Source organism: Salminus brasiliensis, chromosome 4 (genome assembly GCF_030463535.1).
Source record: "Salminus brasiliensis chromosome 4, fSalBra1.hap2, whole genome shotgun sequence".
In the NCBI taxonomy this organism is placed as follows: domain Eukaryota; kingdom Metazoa; phylum Chordata; class Actinopteri; order Characiformes; family Bryconidae; genus Salminus; species Salminus brasiliensis.
The window spans coordinates 47360607-47380635 of record NC_132881.1 but is presented as its reverse complement, the minus strand read 5'-3'; the positions used below and the strand labels follow the sequence as shown (position 1 = coordinate 47380635).

Genomic DNA, 20029 nt, shown 5'->3' with positions numbered 1-20029 from the left:
GCTGTAAAGTGAGCCAGAGGAACTTGTTAGAACACAGCCATGCATTAGGCCTGCAGCTCTGGCCACTGGTGAGTGGTTTAGAATGAGGGTTAATACAAAGCTCAAAATGCCACGAACTGGGCCTATGATTTACACCTGCAGAAGCAAAGGGTACGGCTCACTGACATAAAGCAATCTTATTACCAGAATCCCTCTCTCTCCCCATCTATCTTGCTCACACACAGGCACATACTCTCCGTTTGTTTTATAAGGTTTCTGTCATTTTGGGAAATGTCAGATCAGCACATAAGGACGGTTGTGTCTGTGGTTAACACGCTCGTCCACTCTGAAATGGTGCAGCATGGCGAGAGAGAGCTTTATAAGGGGAGAAATGTCAAGAAGAATCAGCAGGTTGGTAATTATAGAAGGTGGCAGAAAGGAGACGCTTAAAAACTCACTGTTAGGGCTGGCTGGTACTGATACAACTCAATACTACACGATTTTTCCAGACACTATATGGACAAAAGTATTGGGACACATGCTCATTCCACATTTCTTCTGAAAACAAGGGTTTTAAAAATAGCTGATCCTGCTTTTGTTGGAGTAACTGTCTCTACTGTCCAGGGAAGAAGACTTTCTACTAGATTTTGGAAGAGGAGCATGGCTGTGAGGATTTGACTGCTCTCAGTGACTAGAGTTAGTGAGGTCAGGATGTTGGGTGATGATCACTCCACTCCACCCCACCTCATCCACAACGACCCAACTCATCCAACCCGAATCATCTTCATCATTCCAGAGAGCACAGTTCTTCCACTGCTCCACAGCTCAATGCTGGGGGGCGTTATACCCCTCTAGCTCACACCTGCATTATTAGGCAGCATGGCGCCAATAGGTTAATCGGCTCCAAGTGTTATAGAGAGTCCTATTCTATTGGCAGTACTTCTCTACATGGACTAGACCAGCTGTGTATGTGTAAATTGCATATATTTATCAGCAACTTAAAGTAGCTGAATGCATTCATTAGAAGGGGTGTCCACAAACATTTGGACAGATAGTGAATATCCCAGTGTTTCAGCATCAGAAGACATTTAGGTAGCATTAATAAAGTTAATAAAGCCATGCTGAGTGCTGCTACCTTATGCTTAACTAATGTACTTACTATATCCCTGTGTTTAGCTAGATTAATCTAACTACAATAACCTGACCGGACCGGACCAATGAATGATGATGACGATTGGTCATTAATGCTTAGATGATTAAAAATAAGCCAATAATAGCCAATCAATTATCATAGTACATCAATCAGTGTAATTAATTATTTCCACCCCAATCTGGTTTTAGACCTATTCCACCATCACCGCTCTCCTAAAACTTATTAATGATGGGTAATCATGCTTTGATAAGTCATCTAAGAAGAGCAATTTCTATTGATCTTTCCTAGGCTTTAATTTGGTTGAGCGCTACCTCCTCCATGATGAGCTTTATTCTTGTAGTTTTCAGTCGAAATGGTCTCCTTTGGATTAATGCTTGCTTTCAGAAGTGACATCCAGGGTGGTCTTTCAGGGTAATCAGTCTGATTATGTAATTATTAAAAGAGGTTTCCTTTGTTTTCTCTATTTTTAATCAATGGCCTCCCTCAAATATTGCTCAAATAGTTTGGCTCATCTCTTCGATCTAAGTTTAACTTAGTCCAAGGTTTCATAACTACAACCTTGTACTAATTAAAAGGTCAATGCAACAGTATACAACATTGTTCATATTTTTTGATTTGCATATTCATTTTGATAAACGAAAGCTGAATAGTTTAAATACAGAATCTTGGACTCCGCTTTGACCTAGACCTCTGATTTAAGTGCCAAATAGATTCTATTATAAAAAAAGAACATATGACTATCTGGGAGTTCACTTGATCGAGTAATTGTTTTGCTTACCGGAAAAAGAGTAATCTCTCAAATGATATTATCTAGTACTGATTATGTTGATATTCTATTAGAACACATCTAACTTGCCCAAGGCCTCTTAATGTGGTTTATAATTCTCGGCACAAATTTGAACTATATTGAAATATACTGAACTCACCATTGTTTAATGTATGAATTGCTTAAACAAGCCCAACTCATTTCTAATGTGTTCCTCTCTATTTGAGACCATTGCTTGCTCCATGTAGATCCTCATTTCCACACTTTTCTTGTGCCTAGATTTTTAAAGAATTACGATGGAGGTCGTTCACATACAAAGCTCCTTCTGACTGGAATAACCTTCCTCTATTTCTGAGATGTCCTGTTTCATTTCACTGTTTCACAACATCTTTATTTCCTCATCTTAGAGCAACTTATTCATGTTTTTAATTTGAGCACTTTCAATTTTCAGTCCATTTGCAGTATTACATAAACTGCTTTAGGTGCTGGATATGTTAATGTATTTGATTTATAATTCGAGTTACAGAAGTTGAGTACTGGGGGGTGTGGGTGGGAGAAGGCGAGTAAGCTTTACTATTACATTATTACCACTGATTAGTGAGGTGAAAAACACTGTTTATATTCATCTACAGTGAAGCTCCTGTCAATGGGTGGGTAGTTTAGGCAGCAAGTGAACAGTCAGTTCTTGAAGGTGATGGAGGTGCTGCAGCAGGAAAAATGTGCAAGCATAAGAATCTGAGACTCTGTGATGTTCTAGACCACTGGGTCAGAACATCTCCTTAACAGCATGCTGGTCTTGTGGGCTGTTTCCAGTTTGCAGTGGTCAGTACCAACTAAAAAAGTGCTCAAAGGAAGGACAACCAGTGAACCAGCAATAGGGTCATGGGTGCCCAAGGCAACTTACAGGACTTGCTAAAGGATTTGCTGCTAAAGTTTTGGGGCTTGATGCCACAGGACATCTTTAGCGGTCTTGTGGAGTTCATGCTTCGAAAGCAAAGATCTGCTGTAGCGGCACAAGAGGGATCACGTCAATATTATGCAGGAGGTTGTAATGTTAGAGCTGATGTATTTGGTGTATGTGGGTATGTATATGTATGGGTCTGTAAGGTTTTGTCTGGACCCCCTTTTTAACTTATTCTAATTATTGTGTAATATGTGTTAACATTGTGTTTGTTTGTTATGTCATACTTATGTTGCTCTCACCAAGTAAAATTACTTAATAAAGAGACTCTGATTCTTTAAAACGAGATGTTACATCTCAAGAGGCTATCCTTTAAAAAAATATATAAAGAACTGAGACTCCAAATGAGAACCGCTCTAAAAGCATGAGGAAGAACCATAGAAGAGAACTGAGACTGAAAAGAAGAACCTCTCCAAAAGTATTAGGAAGAACCATAGAGGAGAACGGAGACTCAAAAGGAGAACCTCTTTAAGAGTATGAGGAAGAACCATAGAGAAGAACTGAGACTCCAAAGGAGAAACTCTCTAAAAGCATGAGGAAGAACCATAGAGAAGGACTGAGACTCCAAAGGAGAACCTTTCTAAGAGTATGAGGAAGAACCATAGAGGAGAACTGAGACTCCAAAGGAGAACCTTTCTGAGAGTATGAGGAAGAACCATTAGAGAAGAACCAAGACTCCAAAGGAGAACCTCTCTAGGAGTATGAGGAAGAACCATAGAGAAGAACCAAGACTCCAAAGAGAACCTCTCTAGGAGCATGAGGAAGAACTATAGAGGAGAACTGAGACTCCAAAGGAGAACCTCTCTAGGAGCATGAGGAAGAACTATAGAGGAGAACTGAGACTCCAAAGGAGAACCTTTCTAAGAGTATGAAAAAGAACCATAGAGGAGAACTGAGACTCCAAAGGAGAACCTCTCTAGGAGCATGAGGAAGAACCACAGAGAATGACGGAGACTCCAAAGGAGAACCTTTCTAAGAGTATGAGGAAGAACCATAGAGAGGTTCTCCTTTTCAGTCTCCGTTCTTCTCTGAGAGCATATTTTACTACTCTCAAATGTGATTCATGTCTCTAGATTCAAATAATGATTCATGTTTTCTTTGTACTTTGGAAGTTAATGTGTGACAAAGAAGGTTTAAAGAGAAAAGTCACCATGTGTGTAAAAACACCACTCAAAAAAGCTTGGTTAAAAAAACCAGGTACAGCTGTAATGTCACCCTGAAGCTGTTCTCAGGTAGTTTCATGAGTGGATTTAAGTGTACATTCAGGATCTTTGGGCAAACTTTCATCATTTAACATTACACGAGCGAGCAAGGCTGAAATGATGGGCTGTCAGATAATATGTCGGCCGTTTTAAAAAACTTAAGGCCTGTCACCGCCAATGACAAATTGCAGCGGAGGGCAGGGGGGGACACGCTCGCTGGCAGCTTCTTGCTGGCTCCCTGAGTGAGCACGGATAAGTCCAGACCCTTTTACATGAGGCTATGTCAGCATTCTCTTAATTCCATATCTTAGCATAGCCTGCTCTCTCCAGTATCATCCATCAACACGAGCTAGACGTTAATATTCACTCTCCTCCTCCGTCCAACATCATGTAAAGTGATTTACTCAAAGTTGGACATTCAGGAGTGATCATTTATTTCATTTTTTTTATCATTTTTTTTATTCTGGACACAGATTAAACCTAGTTGAGCTAATTCACTTTGCTAATAGTGATTCTCCTTGGAAAAAAAAAAAAAAACACTTCTACAAGCTTCTATTCAATTCTGATTGGTGCCAGGAAAACTGTTTAATAGCTTAGCTTTTAACATTAACATTAATAAACATTTCTCTGGAAAGACATCCAATAGACCTGTCCTACTTTGCCGTGCATTGTAGTGCTAATTGCTGAGACTGGCCCAGAATTTCAGCACATAAGCTAATTCTAATTCTTAGGGTGTGGTGTGACAAAATAAGAGTACAAATTTAAGAATGTATTTTCAGGCCTAACACAGCGAAACCCTGGGTTTTGCTCGCCGCAGCAATTCCAACCCTTAGGATACAAAACAAGCTGAAGTCCTTATCTGTAACAAATGAGTGTGCATACATACATACTGTACATACAGCCTTCCCCTCCATATATTGTGTAAATACATTCGCTATGGAAAGAATATGGGGAAAGTGGTTTACTCAGAAGAAAGAGATCGAGGAGCTTTACAAAGACCCCAAGGCATCATTCTCTATTCAACCTTCCCGCAGAGCTACAGTCGTCAGCGTATCGAGCCAAATGCAGTAAAGCTACACATCAACTGTGTCAACAAAACTAGATTATAGATCCCCATAATGACTGTTGCACAAGCTCATTCTGTCCAATCAAGGCTGAGCCGGTCATTAAACGGTGAATACTGACATTTGCAATGACATCACATTAAAGCGCGCCAGAACAAGGCCGATATTCTCCTTAATGGGAAACCGTATCACAAGAGATGGTTATCACTTAACACCAAAAAAAAAAAAAAAAAAAAAAAAACAGCCTCACTTCAAGTAGAGTTGGGCAAAATAATTAACCTAATCTATTTTACAAAGTTCTCCTGACATATTAGCCGGCGAAATGGGTGTGTGATATTGTAATTATGAGATCAGAGAGAGATTAGGGATATGAGTAATTATACCTTAACGGGGCAAATATGGTTAATCAACGTGGTGCTTAGAGTGTGATTTTAACATGCTCGCAGGCACCACGTTTAAAAGCTAACTAATCTAAAAATGACAGATACTGCAGCAGTGTGTGACTTCATCTTCAGAAAATATCTCTCTTTTACACACACACACACACACAAACACAGAGGGAACGATGGTCTCTGGGAATGAGGGTAAGGCGGTGAGACTCTGCCACACTCATACACAGGTTCCATAAGTGGGTTTAACCAGCAGTACGAAGAGGTGAGGGTCAAATGAGTTTCCCCATTCACTTCCACAATACACAGGCTTTTAATCAAACTGAGCTGACCCCAGATCCCCTGGTCAACAAATCCCATTTTCCTTAAAGCCACATTACAGAGCTGCGTGCACCGACTACCGATTCCGACAGCACATCTCCTCGGGTTAAAGCAAAGCCACCTTCAATGGCGAATTAACTCTCGAATAAAGCGAGACACTTGGAAAAGAAAACAACAAAAAAAACACCCTCTCTCTCCATCCACAAGTAAACTGCCTGCAAGTACACGTGTACAATATTAACCTACTCTAAGATTCCTTGTGATATTAGGACTGTTGGGGCCGTTGGGTGGGGAGGGGGGAGGATGTCTGGGCGACGGCTTGTGTGCGCACCAACTCTCAAAGTTTGTTTGTTTTCATGAATTTTAATCAGTGCATCTGTACACCGCCAACCTGCCACCCACCGCCGCCGCGTACAGTATGCTGAAGAACATCCGGCTCCAGAGACGCAGCTGCAAAGTGCCAGCGTGGCAAAACACGCCACTAAAATCTACAGCCATTAGAGCTGTGTCTCCCATTGTATTGATTGATTAGATGCAGTAAAGTGGCTGACAGATAAGAGATCAAAGAGCCATAGCTGTTGTGTCTGCCTTTGTAATTTATGCACATCCCTGAACTTTTCATCGCACTCTTTCATTTTTCGTTAGCCCGCTGTCAATCTAGTTCTAAGGCTAATGTTTCTTCCTCTATTTATCCTAAAGTGGGGGAAACTTGAGATGATTACATAATCCAGGCTTGCTTAACATATCGTCACTTTAAAAAAACAAACAAAAAAAACTTGTATCTCCAAAACAGCAACTTGAAAAGGAAAAAGATTCCTTAGCTTTCAGTGGAGGTCAATGTAAGTCATTATTATTTGGTAGCACATCTATTGGTCCATTCATCATGAAACACTGATCCAATGCAAAGAACAACTGCCAGCTTCACATTAGGTCAGAAAGTGAAAATGGGCCCTAATGGGTAGCTACTAAGTAACCTTATTTTATAGCGCTGTTGATGCATTTGTGACATGTAGTGAGCAGGACCTTAAAAAGCCCGAAATTAAAGCAACATTATGTAAATGTTTAACCATAAAATAGTAGCTTCAAAAACACTGCATTGCTCCAGTCACTGTAATGGAGAAAACAGCATTTCTATCATTGCTTTTCCAGGCTAGGAAAGCTGCTAACTCTACCATGTAACTCTGGTGAACAGAGGAGGACAATGCTTGTATGTGTAACTCTGCATAACTTGGGTCATATTTGTGTAAAATCCTGTAAAATCACCCTCAGTCCACATGCTTCTTTACCTTTTAGTGATTGTTCAGTATCTGTCAGCTTGTCCAGAAATGCATGTCTTAAGACTGTATTTTAGGGGTGCTCACAGCTGGAACTACACTTCCCAACTGTAGGGGGAGCCCATCAGCAAGAAATATTAATTCTCACATAACGCTGCTTTAAGTGATATATACTGTGCTTGTGTAATTAACCACCCCTGTGAAGAACAAACAGCAGTGTGCTACAAGCATCAGTTGGGTTTTATCATTACTGGAACAACAGTTCAGAAAACACTTACTGATCCAAATGGTGCACTGAATACAACCACACTCTCCCAGAAAGCATCTGCTCTTAGTAAACATGAATCTACGATATGTTATGCATCAATAGAAAACATAGAACTGCTTAGCATTTAATTCATGTACTTAGTGCTTTTCCCAAAGATATGACATGGTCACAAAGCAGCTTTGCACAGATCCAGGTCTAAGCCTTATCTGAGCAAACCAATGGCAACAGTGGTGGAAAATCCTCTCCCAGATCAAGAGAAAGAAACCTTGAGAGGGACCAAGACTCAAAAGCGAAGCCCATCTACCTCTTGTTGACACCGGATAGAACAACAGATGAAAAAGGGATAGAACATATGAAAGGGCAGAAGCAAAAATATTCAGAATACACAGATTTGACATTTTGCTCCCTCGTGAAAATGCACTTCCACTGCGGCAAACGTAGTTAAATGTGTGTGGTGCCATCTTGTGGCAGATTTAAGCATTTTATTTATTTATTTTTACTCTTTTGAGCGTGGTACCAGCTCTGTGAGCTGCATGGCCACGTTCTTCAGTAATCAATGGATCAGTATGTGGAATTAGGAGCTGACCATGAGCTACTGCCTTTCTATCACTGTATGAAAGAAACTCCTGTTGCCTTTATTGTTGGATGCACTGCAAGCATGCACACTAGAGCTACTATTAATGATTGTTTTTATACAATTCATCTGTCAGTGTTTTTTTTTCTTCAATTAATCTAAACTAATTTAATGGTCATGTTTTTGTTTTGGAGAAAAAATACATTTAAATAACTGCATAAGAATAATCTTTTAAAATATATATTATTTACATTCAAATATATTTTCTCAATGTATTAATTCCAGTTCTTGTGTGAACTGTTGCTGAATTAAAAGTATGTCTAAATACAAGAAACAAATCTTCAAATTATTTACTTATTTAATGAATTATTTACCAATGACTGGCTAATGGTTTCTGTCCAATATTAATAACAGGTAGGAATAACTGCCACCTTCTTAAAATCTAAATATAACTTCATTTTAAAGGCCTAAAACAGATTTAACATTTTTTGTGCACTATACTTTCATCATCCCAGCGACAACCGGCCTGTCTTTAGTCTGAAGCCTCAATACGGCTATCTTAGAATGGACACTTTAACATACAGTCTAACATTAGCTCCACCAAACTGACGTTAAGCACAGGCTACAGGACAAAACAGACACTTTTTCACTTTCCCCACATCAGCAGAATCAGCAGAACAGAAAACAAGCTGCTTTGCTTTTTTACTTTGAATTAAAGTTGAATTGCTTGAAACATTACACTCTAAAAAATCACAAGGGGTAACAAAAGGTTGTTTAAGTGAAGCCATTGAAGAACACTGACTTTTTTCAACCTTTAAAATGTTCTTTAGACTCATACACAATAAATAAATCTTTATCTGTTATAAATTAAATGATAATTTAAAAACTACAATGTGTGTCTTTATCTTATATTGTCTTTACCTTATGTTAAAATTAGTTCGGAAACATTTAACAGTGACAAATATGCAAAACCAGAAGAAAAGGGCGTAGCACTTTATTTGGATGATCCATTATAGATAACCTAACATTCAACTGAATGTCTATTAAATGCAACTGAACTCTAAGCAGAAGGCAAATTATTCTCTATGGAATCTAACCCCGCACCTAAACCCCGAATCAGTCCTAAAACCCAACCATAATCCTAATCTTAACCTTAACCTGAAGTCTAAACCCTTAGTGTTTACCAGACAATCATTTACATTCAACTTGGAGGTCAGTTGCATTTAATAGGCATTTAGCTGAATGTTAGCTGACCCTCTACGAAGCATCTACAAGTGGAGTGACCATCCCAGTAAATGTTACCACAATAGGGAATCACTTTTCACTGCATTGTATCTCTTTTACAGAGATGGTTCTTTATGGAAGACGGTTCTCCGATGGCACTGCTCCAAGAACAATTTGTAGCACCTTTATTTTTTGTGTGTCTCTGCTTTGTGGGTCATATTTTGCGCACTGATTTCCGTTGGTCTTGCTTTCCTGAGGTTATATCTGTTTATATCTGTCACCGAAATGAAAGGAGACACACTGCCCGGGCGTGTTCATACCGACACACATTCTAACATTACATTGCATTTTATAGCCCACAATGCATCGCCAACAAAAGTCCATGTCATTGTTTTCCTTTACAGTGCGGTCAGTCTTGTTGCTCAACCGCCGCACATCCAGAACTCAAACGACCATCTTCAGGCCTAGTTCACCAGAATCTTTTCACCAGATTTCTCTTAAATTTGATATTGAAAATTGTCCTACCAAAAATTCTATCACGACGATGATTTTAAAACGCAGAATTGTTCACAGCTCTGCTCTCATAGTGATGTATCATATTGTTACGTAAACAAAATAAATCTCACGTCAGAAAATATTGGTGAATGTCAAAATCTTTGAAAACTTTTTAGTTTAGTTTTTTTAGTTAAATTAGTTAAACTAAACTTAACTAACGAATAAATTTAACTAAATTAGTTAAATTTCTTCTTAAGTACGGCCAGTAAATAAGGCCTACTGTTTTGTTTCATCAGCATTATGATAGAGGGCGAATGAAGCATCAAATACGTTTAATGTGTTTGCTTGCTCAAAATGGTAGTTTGTGCTACAAGCAGAAATAATAATTTCAGTACTTATACATTTCCCAGCTTTTTAAAGTCAGGTTTTAAGTAAAGATCAATATAGACTGAAATAGCATCTGCTATTGAAATAGCATCAGCTATATAGATAAATACATAGATATAACTCATAAGATCAGTGCGTCTGTATGTATGCATGGTTCTTTGTTTAAAACGGTGATGTGTGCTTTTATCTAATATTGTCTTTACCTTATTTTAAAATTACGTTGGATAATTGGAAACATTTATCAAGGACAAATTTGCAAAAACAGAAGAAATGGATGGTCCATTTATTTGGAAAGCCTCTTGACTAGATGCCTCGTATATGCTAATTTAACATTTAGATGGATACTTGTAAGTGCGCCTGTATTTTTGTATGTATTCTTCATAAATTCTTCATTTATTTTAATTAAAAAGGGCACGTGTGACCCCCACCCTTCTCTTTTTTCCTTTTTTTCCCCTTTCATCTTCTTGATTATTAATTGCTAGATTGCTTGTACATGCTACCAAAAGCCAGTAAATAATTGAGTCCAGCAAAAAGTAAAGGTCAACATGCGGAATCATGAAACTAAGGGTGAAGAGCAGATTCAACAGAAAACAGCGACCTCGAACCCATCAGAATTACACAACAGTACTTCACATCTGAGGCCTGCAATGAGCCCGTCTCCATCGATGTGTCACATTCCCCAAAAACAGAAAGGCAAATTACAGCCATCTTGAATCATGCTCGACCTTACTGGAGAGGCTGGCGCACGGAGGAAAAGTGATGCAAGAAAGGCAAAAAAAAAAAAAAAGAGTAGCAGTGATTATTCAGCAGCGCTGGGGTGGAGAGCACCGGGGGCGATGCAGTGCAAAACACACGCTGAGCTGCCGGCTGCGCTCAGATCGCTCGTCCAGATAGCGCTGCACACACACAGGGCCTCGGCTGCTGGCGGCCTGGCTCCGGCTTGAAAGGGAATGGCAGAGTCGGCTGCACTTTGGGGGCGCCGTGTAGCCTTAAGTAAGCGCCGTCAAAGCTACGAGAGAGCTCGCGAAAGAGCAAGAGGCTTCGAGGAGCCAAATTTGTACCAGTTTGCAAACACTCACGAAGACAGCAGCGGCCCGGTGTAGCCGGTTAGCCCGCAAATACCGACCGCACTCAGGTGCAGTGTAGCAGGAAGCCTTTTAGACTGGTCTGCCAGATCCCCTTCCAAATCACACAGGGTGATTTGCAGGATGGCTCAAGTACGGCACCCTGACGGGACTGAAAAAATAAAAAATAAAAAAATGCTGAGCTTTACCTGTGGCAGAGATGCTGTGAAACGTCTTTAGCGGCTGCACCGTGCCTGAAGATGGAAGGAACGGTATCATTAAAGGACAGAGTCGCAGTGGGGGCACACATGACAAGTTTTTTTGGTCTGAAAGGTAAAGAGAGAGGGAGAGCGAGAGCGAGAGCGCAATATCGGGCCGTACCGCTCGCCCACTGGGCGTCCGCTCGCATTACACAGCCAGGAGTAAATATTCCGTCACCGATAGCATCGGCCAAGCCGGCATGTCATTACTGCAGGTGTATTACCACTCGTCCTGCTCTTCTCCCGCCTTATCTACCGGCGACAGACGGCTGGCTAGAAAGACGGGAAAGCGGCGCCTGAGTCAGGCAGCCCGGACCTCCACAAAGGCCTCGTACTCCAGCCCATCGCTCACACATATACACACACACAGAGCTCAACCTTGAGTGGATCAACCAGTGCAGCATCTTTGAACACGCTGGTATTCAAAGGCCTCTTTATACGGGAGAGAGGCAACTTACAGAACTGAGAGGAGGAACGTGTGTTGGGGATGGGGTTGGGGGGTTGAGGGGGGAGTTAGGACCGCTCTTCAAGAGCAGGAAGGCAAAAAAAGAGATGAGAGGAGCGATAGCAGAGATGAATATGAGTGCTTAAACTATTATTATTATAGATTTTTTTGGAGTTATGTTCCTACTAAAAATATCAGCGAGAAAATGAGGTCAGTTAACATGTGATTAAAGCACACTTTCTACTTTACCCATCCTCTACCACTGACCTTAAATAGGTTAAAGGAAAATGAACCTTTAATTCACAATACATCATTCAACCAAAGGCCTGCTCCATTTGATAAGCACCGGAACAAGGTATTATACTTTATTTCAATCAAAGCAAATCCGTTTTAATTAAAAGCATTCATTGTAAACTACTCAACCTTTACGTCCACTTACAATTCGCAATAATCAAGTGGCAATTAATATGATGGCTAATAGTAGCTTCCTCTGAACTCGCCTTATTTGGACTCCCTCAGATGGAGCAACTCTAATTGATAAAAGTTGTCTAAAAGGATTTAACAGTAATTGCTTTTTCTTTGTCATTTTTTAATTAGGCAGAGCAGCAAAGCTATAAATTTCATACTCCTGCAGTAAAAATTAATGTGGACGGTGCCCCTGAGCATTGCGAAACACAGAATGAAATGGACATTTCACTGTTTCAATTCTATGTGGTCAAGGATACGTACACAAGCTGCACATTAGCGAGGCGAATAAAATTAATACATCGCTTTCTGTCGGGCAGGGCTGTAATTTCCTAAATTACAAATACACTCCCTTAAATTAAATTTGCCCACAAGTCTCAGGAAGGATTCATCAACTCTTGCAGTTCACATAAATTAAACTATTTATTACAGAAAAAAAATGTAGGACTGTAATAATTACCCAATTATAGGATGTAAACTGCTGTGATCACTTGCCTTACTGCGGTACTTGGGCATCAAATCCATGTTAGTTATTGATCCTTTTGGAAAAGGATGTTATGATAGGATACGACTTCTGCATAATTCTTTTTAAATAATGATATTATATTATATATTTTGGCTCACTATTATGCATAAACCTGGTATCTCCAAATAAACAGCTTTACTGGAGAACAAAAAAAAAATTAGAAAGCCTCTAAACTTTCAATGGAAGTCAATGTAAAAAAAAAAAAAAAAAAAGTGTGTGCTTAAGTCATTTTGGAGCATTTCTATTGGTCCGTTCCTCATGAGATTTGGACATGATGTAAAGACCAACTGCCAGATTTCCATATTATGGAAAAAAAATGAGTAAACACCTGCAAAATGTGAGATATATATCTATATAAATACTTATATTGTATAATATATATTTTTTATCAATTTTTTAAAATGTTATGTTTTTCTTTCATTTTCTCTATTCAAATCTGCACAAAAGCTGGCCTACGTGACACGTACCTTCAGTGTTCCTGCACAGACACCTACATCCGCCATTTTGAGAGCACGCTTCATCAGAGAAAGCCGTATGGTCAGCTTATGTCTGCTGCCAATCGCAAGAACGTCGTTAAAACGTCGTAAAATAACAAAGAAAATAAATATTTAAAATAATCAGACAGAATTCCTACTCCAGCAAATTCCTTCTGGTGAGTGAGAATGAGGTGCTTGCCTGATCAAACGCTAAACGCTTCTTTCAGACACTTCAATGAGACGGGAAAAGCTCAATGTCAAGCGATGCTACGTGTGCTTTTCAGGCGTGCGGCTGCACTGCTCACTGTATTGGCCAGATTTTTATCCCCTCACCCTGGGTTACAGTTTCTTTTGCCTTAACAATGCATTCAAGCACACAGGCTGGCGACCCCGCCCTGCTCCAGGCGGCGCACATTGTGTTTATGCGGTATAAAATCCAGCATTCATCTCTGCTCTAGCTGGAGCAAGTGCTCATGGGTAAAGTGCGGGCCTCCAGCGTGGGAGAACTGGGGGAAAGCAGCATGGTGCAGATTCACCATCCTCACACCAAAGAGAGCGAGAGAAGGAAGACAGAGGGGGGGGATAAGGAGAGGGAGGCTACGTGAGCACGAAAGAGGGCGGAGTGAGTGAGAGAGAGACATAAGAGAAGAGAGAGAGAGAGAGAGAGAGAGAGAGAGAGAGAGACATAAGAGGAGAGAGAGAGAGAGAGAGAGAGAGAGAGAGAGAGAAAGAAAGTGGATTGGCAGCACAGCTCTGTTGTGGGGGGTGTTACAGTGAGCTGGTGTGAGAGAGAGGTCATCAGTCAACCTCTGGGTGGGCAGGTGGAGTCAAAGGTCAGATGGGGGTGGTCCTGACACTTCTCAAATAAAGAGACAACTCAAGGTTCATGGTGTGTTAAGTGTGTGTGTGTGTGTGTGTGTGTGTGTAGTGCAAAAAAATAAAAAACAAGACAGACAGACAGACAGACAGACAGGCGGGCGGGCGGGTAGGAGAAAGAGAGGGAGCATCAGGGATGTTATGGGTTGCCAATAAAATCCAAAAAAATCCATTCTGACAGCTCAAGTTTCACAACCCACCACGATCCCGGCGCCCCACGTAAAAACTGGCTACTGGAGCTTCTGGTTCATTCCAAATGATACACAGACACGGACATGCAGAAGTGAAGACGTGAAGCCAATAAATGTATTTAAATAATATGTAAAAGATCAGCATGTATAACTGTATGCATAGAAATTAATAATCAATAAATCTATCAATCAAATTGTTCAGCAAAAATATCTCGACTTCCACTGAAAGTTGAGAAGGTTTATTCCTTCTCCTGTAAAGCTGCTGTTTTGGGGTTTTTGCATGACCAGGACAATATATAAAATGTATTTATTCTTTAATAATATGTTTTTTTTTTTCCACATTGTTTACGTAGGACTGCATTCAGGCTAAAACTGTATTTCTATTTTTGATATTTGTAACTTTTACAAAATTCTAAAATTAAGTTTGTTCAGAAAGGTTTGTTACGATTATACATAAAGTCAGATTTCTATTTTTTCTAGTTTTTTTTTTTTACATTGTGTCAAACTTTCATGATGGATGAACCAATAGAAATGCTCTGAAATAACTTTTTTTGTTGTTGTTTTTATGTATGTAATGTGTTTTTTTATTGATTCATTTATTTATTTATTTATTCTTTACATGGGCTCCCACTGAAAGTTAAGAAGTTTTTTCCTTCTCCTGTAAAGCTGCCGTTTTGGGGTTTTTGCATGACCGGGACAATATATGTAATATATTGAAAAATATAAAGAAACAAAAAAAAAGGGAAAAAAAAGATATATATATTTAAAAAATCAGCAGTTCAATCTTTTTAATATGTAAAATGTATATTTCTTTATGAATATACATACGGTTAGATTTCTAGTTTTTTACATTGTGTCAAACCTTTATGATGGATGAATCAATACAAATGCTTTTTAAAATTAATTAATTTATTTTTGTAGTTATTTGTTTTTATTTATTATTTTGAAAGTGAATTGGTATTTCCCCTTCTCCTATATTTGCTATATTTGCTCCTGTATTTATAGCTTTGCTGCTATTTTAAAGCTACAAGGTTTTGAGTGACAGCAATAATATACAAAAATAATAAACAATATGTGCCAATTATAAAGGGAAGATTTAAATACAAGTAAACAAAATGCATAACATTACACTAAACTGAATGTATTTATCTATTAACAGCTTTAATGTTTTGTTTGTATTTTTAAGTAGAAATTAGATCCTAACTGCTAAATTCTTCTGTTATTAAAATGATTAACTGAACAACAGAAGAATTAATAGAAGAATTTTCCCCAGACGCACAGTTTCAGCTTCATTTGTAGTCAGGAGATCAAGAGTTACACTTACAAGCTTTTCCATGCTCTGGGGCTCGGGACACAGCCGTCTGTGAATGAGAGAAAAAGAGAGAGAGAGAGAGAGAGTGAGTAAGCGAGCGAGCAAGCGAGTGAGTGAGTGAATAAGAGAGAGGGAGAGAGATTTAGAGATCAGGCCTCTTCTATACATCACACACAATCTCGAAAAGGTTAACATCTCTGTCCACTGCAGATGCAACACACACACACAACACACACACACACACACACACACACACACACCCATCCAAAGCGTGCTATCGGACGAAAGGGCCAGATGAACCCATTCTCAGATGAAAAGTGGGAGAGACGTTTAATGTCTGTGTTTAATTCCTCAGTAGCCCCGCTCTGAAGATTGATGCCCAGCCCAGGCGCGGCCTCCCTTCTCCGCCATCTGAAGGACATAACACAATTCATATTCCATCAATTAAGAATATAAGAAGCTATTCCACGCAAATGTGTAATTTATATGCAAAATGTCAGCCAAAGTACTGCTTATCATTAGCAGTCTAATTGCACACATCGGGCCTGTGCTCGAGAATCAAATCGCTTTGAAAAGGGGCCACTTAGTACAGCCAACGAGTGGCTCTTGAGCCCCATCTACTGGGCCGAGCAGTCGTCAACTCCGTCGCCGGGCTTGGAGTGGGGAGAGCACTCCATAACCTCTGGAAAAAGAGTTAAAGCCCTCTTCACCAACAAGGGCAACGAGAACGGCGTAGAGAGAAATTACACTTGACTTGGAGAAAGGGGAGAGTGTGAAAAGTGTGTGTGTGAGAGAGAGTGAGAGGGGCTGAGTGTGCGGGTTGCACTGCAAAAAAACCCAAAAAGACATTTCAGGAAGTGAAATCCTCTTAAATGTAGTGTAAATATCTAATATTTCTCATATTAAAATGATTTCTGATAATATTTTAAGACCGATTCATTAAGAAATCACAAATACTTGGTAAAATAAGTTATTCTAAGTGATTTTCTCTACTAAAACTGTCTAAAAAATATTAGATAATTTAGCTTTGTCACTAAATAACGCTTTACACAAGCAAAATCACCTGCCAGTGAGTAATTATACAAATAAATAAGATAAAATGACTCAAACAAGTACAAATAAGTTCAAATACATGAATTAATCTGATAATATTGCCATAATTATCTCAAAACGAGACATTTTAGATAATTTCACTTGCTGATATACAACATTTAGGAGGATTTCACTTGCTAATGTATCATTTTTAGCAGTGTGGATAGCCTGGGATGGGGTGTGTGTGTGTGTGTGTGTGTGTGTGTGTGGACTGGCAACTGAAGGGTGGACGAGCCACTGAATCTGTCAATATTATTTACAAAACACCATTATTTACCAACCCGCGCTCCACGAACAGGCCGGCTCTGTGCAGTGGTTGTGTGTTATTATGAGCGGCAGGTCCGCTGGCATTAGAACGGATTAAAAGTGCAGCTCGAGCGGTAAGCACACACAAAGGATGTCATTCTGACACCAGATTATCCTTTTAAAGAGAAACACGGAGGCTGTCAGGATCAATGTGAACAAAGCTTGCTGCCAACACTCAGGCAATCCACACACACACACACACACACACACACACACACACCGTTCGAGTAAATGCTGCAGGAGGTGCCAGTCGGAAATACACACTCGTCTCAATCAGGAGGAACACGGTAAGACTGAGCGCAGCGTGGTCCTGAGCACAATCAGAGACGATGGGCTAAAATTGGGAATGCGCACACACACACAAATAGTGCAGACCAATGATGGGTGAAATATCAAAGCGAGAAAAGGAATCACACTCAACTACAAAAAATACACTCCTCTACAGTTCGGGTTTGATTGTCCTCCTTCAATGTCCAAAATAATCAAGAGCAAAGGACAAAAATGCCCCCTATACAACATTTCTGCACCTTAACCCTTCAAACTCTAGGGGTCTGTGCATGGGCCCACACTTCAATTCCTCACTCTAATAATAACAGAACCACACAGTATCCTGGTGAATACGGAATAACTTATTGCAGATGCTGAATAATTTACAGTAAGTACTGAAAACTTTACAGTAGATTTAAAATATTTACAGTAGATACTGAATAACGATTGAATCATTTATAGTATATACTAAATTCACAGTAGATACTGAGTTACTCAGTACTTACTGAGTAGACACTGAAAAACCTTAAGTAGGTACTGTATAACTTACAGTAGGCACTGGATAATTCACATTAGATACTGAAGAACTCAGTGGTTTAAATAATTCAGTATACACTGCATAAGATTTAGTAGCTACTGAATAAGTTTAAGTAGATACTAAATAATTCACAATAGATACTGAATAACTCAGTAGATACTGAAAAACCATTAGATACTGAATAGCGCACAGTAGATACTGAATAACTCAGTAGAAACTGAATAATCTTTAGTAGAAACGGAATAACTCCGATTGAATCATTTATAGTAGATACTAAATAACTGTATATACTGAATAATGTATAGTAGATACTGAATAATAGCTAGTAGATATGGAAAAATTCACAGTAGGTACTGAATTACTCAGTAGATACTGAAAAACCTTCAGTAGGTACTGAATAACTCAGTAGTTTAAATTTATAGTAGATACTAAATAACTCAGATTAAAGAATTTATAGGATATACTGAATAATGTACAGTAGATACTGAATAATAGCTAGTAGATACTGAATAATTCACAGTAGATGCTGAATAAGTTTTAGTAGATACTGAATAACTTGGTAGACACTGAAAAAACATCAGTAGGTATGGAATAATATATAGAAGATACTGAATAATTCATAGTAGAAATTAATAAAAGTGTAGAAACTGAATAATAGTAGGATAAAGGATAAAGGATAAAGGTGCACGTATTCGTCACTGTACAGTGTGGACTGTACAGCGAAATGTGTCCTCCGCATTTAACCCATCTGGTAGTGAACACACACTCACACACACACACACACGTGTTAGGGGCAGTGAGTACACACACACACCCAGAGCGGTGGGCAGCCAACTACAGCGCCCGGGGAGCAGAGAGGGTAAAGGGCCTTGCTCAAGGACCACAGTGGCAGCTTGCCGAGCCCGGGAATCGAACCCACAACCCTGTTATCGATATCCCGGCGCTCTAACCGCTGAGCCACCACTGCCCCCAAAGTAGTAGTAGATTCATTGCAACACTTATAGATACTGAGAAATTAATCTTTTTGAACAATTTTGAAAAAATTCTATCTTTTATATTGCTCGTGAGTTCAGCAGGGCTGCTTTTGTGCAGTCTTGTGCGTTTTGTGAGGAAACCGCACTACACTACACCCCTTCATTATCAGTCACTGAGGGAAAAACCCTAAAAAAAGTGGTTCTAACTCTCAGCCCCCCGAGAACAAAAAAAGTTCATTTCTGTACCAAACCGCCCCAGTGGCTGAGGCTTGATTCTACAACAGCAGTAATTTGGTTATATGAGTAATAAAGCAGGGTTAGTGTCTGTTCTGCCTTTAAGCTACAAAAACACACAAAGAACATTTCAAATTCAGTGCTCCGTATTCCCTGAGGAACAAAGTTCCCTACATCCCTGCTCTGCTCTGCATGCATATTCTTCATGTTAAATTTTAGGAGGAGAAAGAAAAAAACTGCCACTGTGGAACCCGTGTTCGACTTTATCATTTAGTCGAATTAAAGCAGTCGCCTGGTGCCACAGAACAGCGAGGCCAACACAAATTAGCCCTCTGTGGGAAGCGAGGGAGATGCCAGGCGTGAGAAGAATCACAGGTGGAGGTTAAAAAGTATCTCACACTGCAGAAAAAAAAGTAAAAAATTTAATTCAATTACTAGAATAATCTATTATTATTATTATCATCATCATCATCATCATCATCATCATTATTATCAGATGTATAATATTCTTGTTGAGTCTAGGTATGGAACCCTTCTTATGTCTCAATAAAACAAATACACCATGCGGCAAACCTATAGAAACCATCTGGGATACCATCGCAATCACCTAGCAACCACTAAGCAACATCTAGCTGGGATATCATAACCACCACCAAGCAATCATGTAGCAAATCTATAGAAACCACCTAAAAACATTGTAGAAACCCTAGCATCCACCTACACAACTCTAAAACCCCCTAAAAACCTATAATAACCTCTTAGCAACACCACATCAACCACCTAGCAACCACTAAGCAGCACCTAGCTGGGATATTATAACCACCTAGCAATCATGTAGCAAATCTAATAAATGTCCAACTAAAAACATTGTACCATAAAAACCCTACCCTAGAAACCAATAGCAACCACTTAGCAACATTACAGCAACCACATGGGATACCATATA

At 39.4% G+C, this 20029-nt stretch overlaps 1 protein-coding gene across 1 annotated transcript in view; it reads right to left on the bottom strand.

Annotated features, from left to right (window-relative positions):
• The window catches only part of tenm3 (teneurin transmembrane protein 3), an 890613-nt gene that overhangs the window by 750240 nt on the left and 120344 nt on the right, over positions 1 to 20029 (bottom strand). The window contains 1 exon segment of the mRNA XM_072677215.1: positions 15685 to 15721. The gene's annotated coding sequence lies outside the window, so the exon portion shown is untranslated.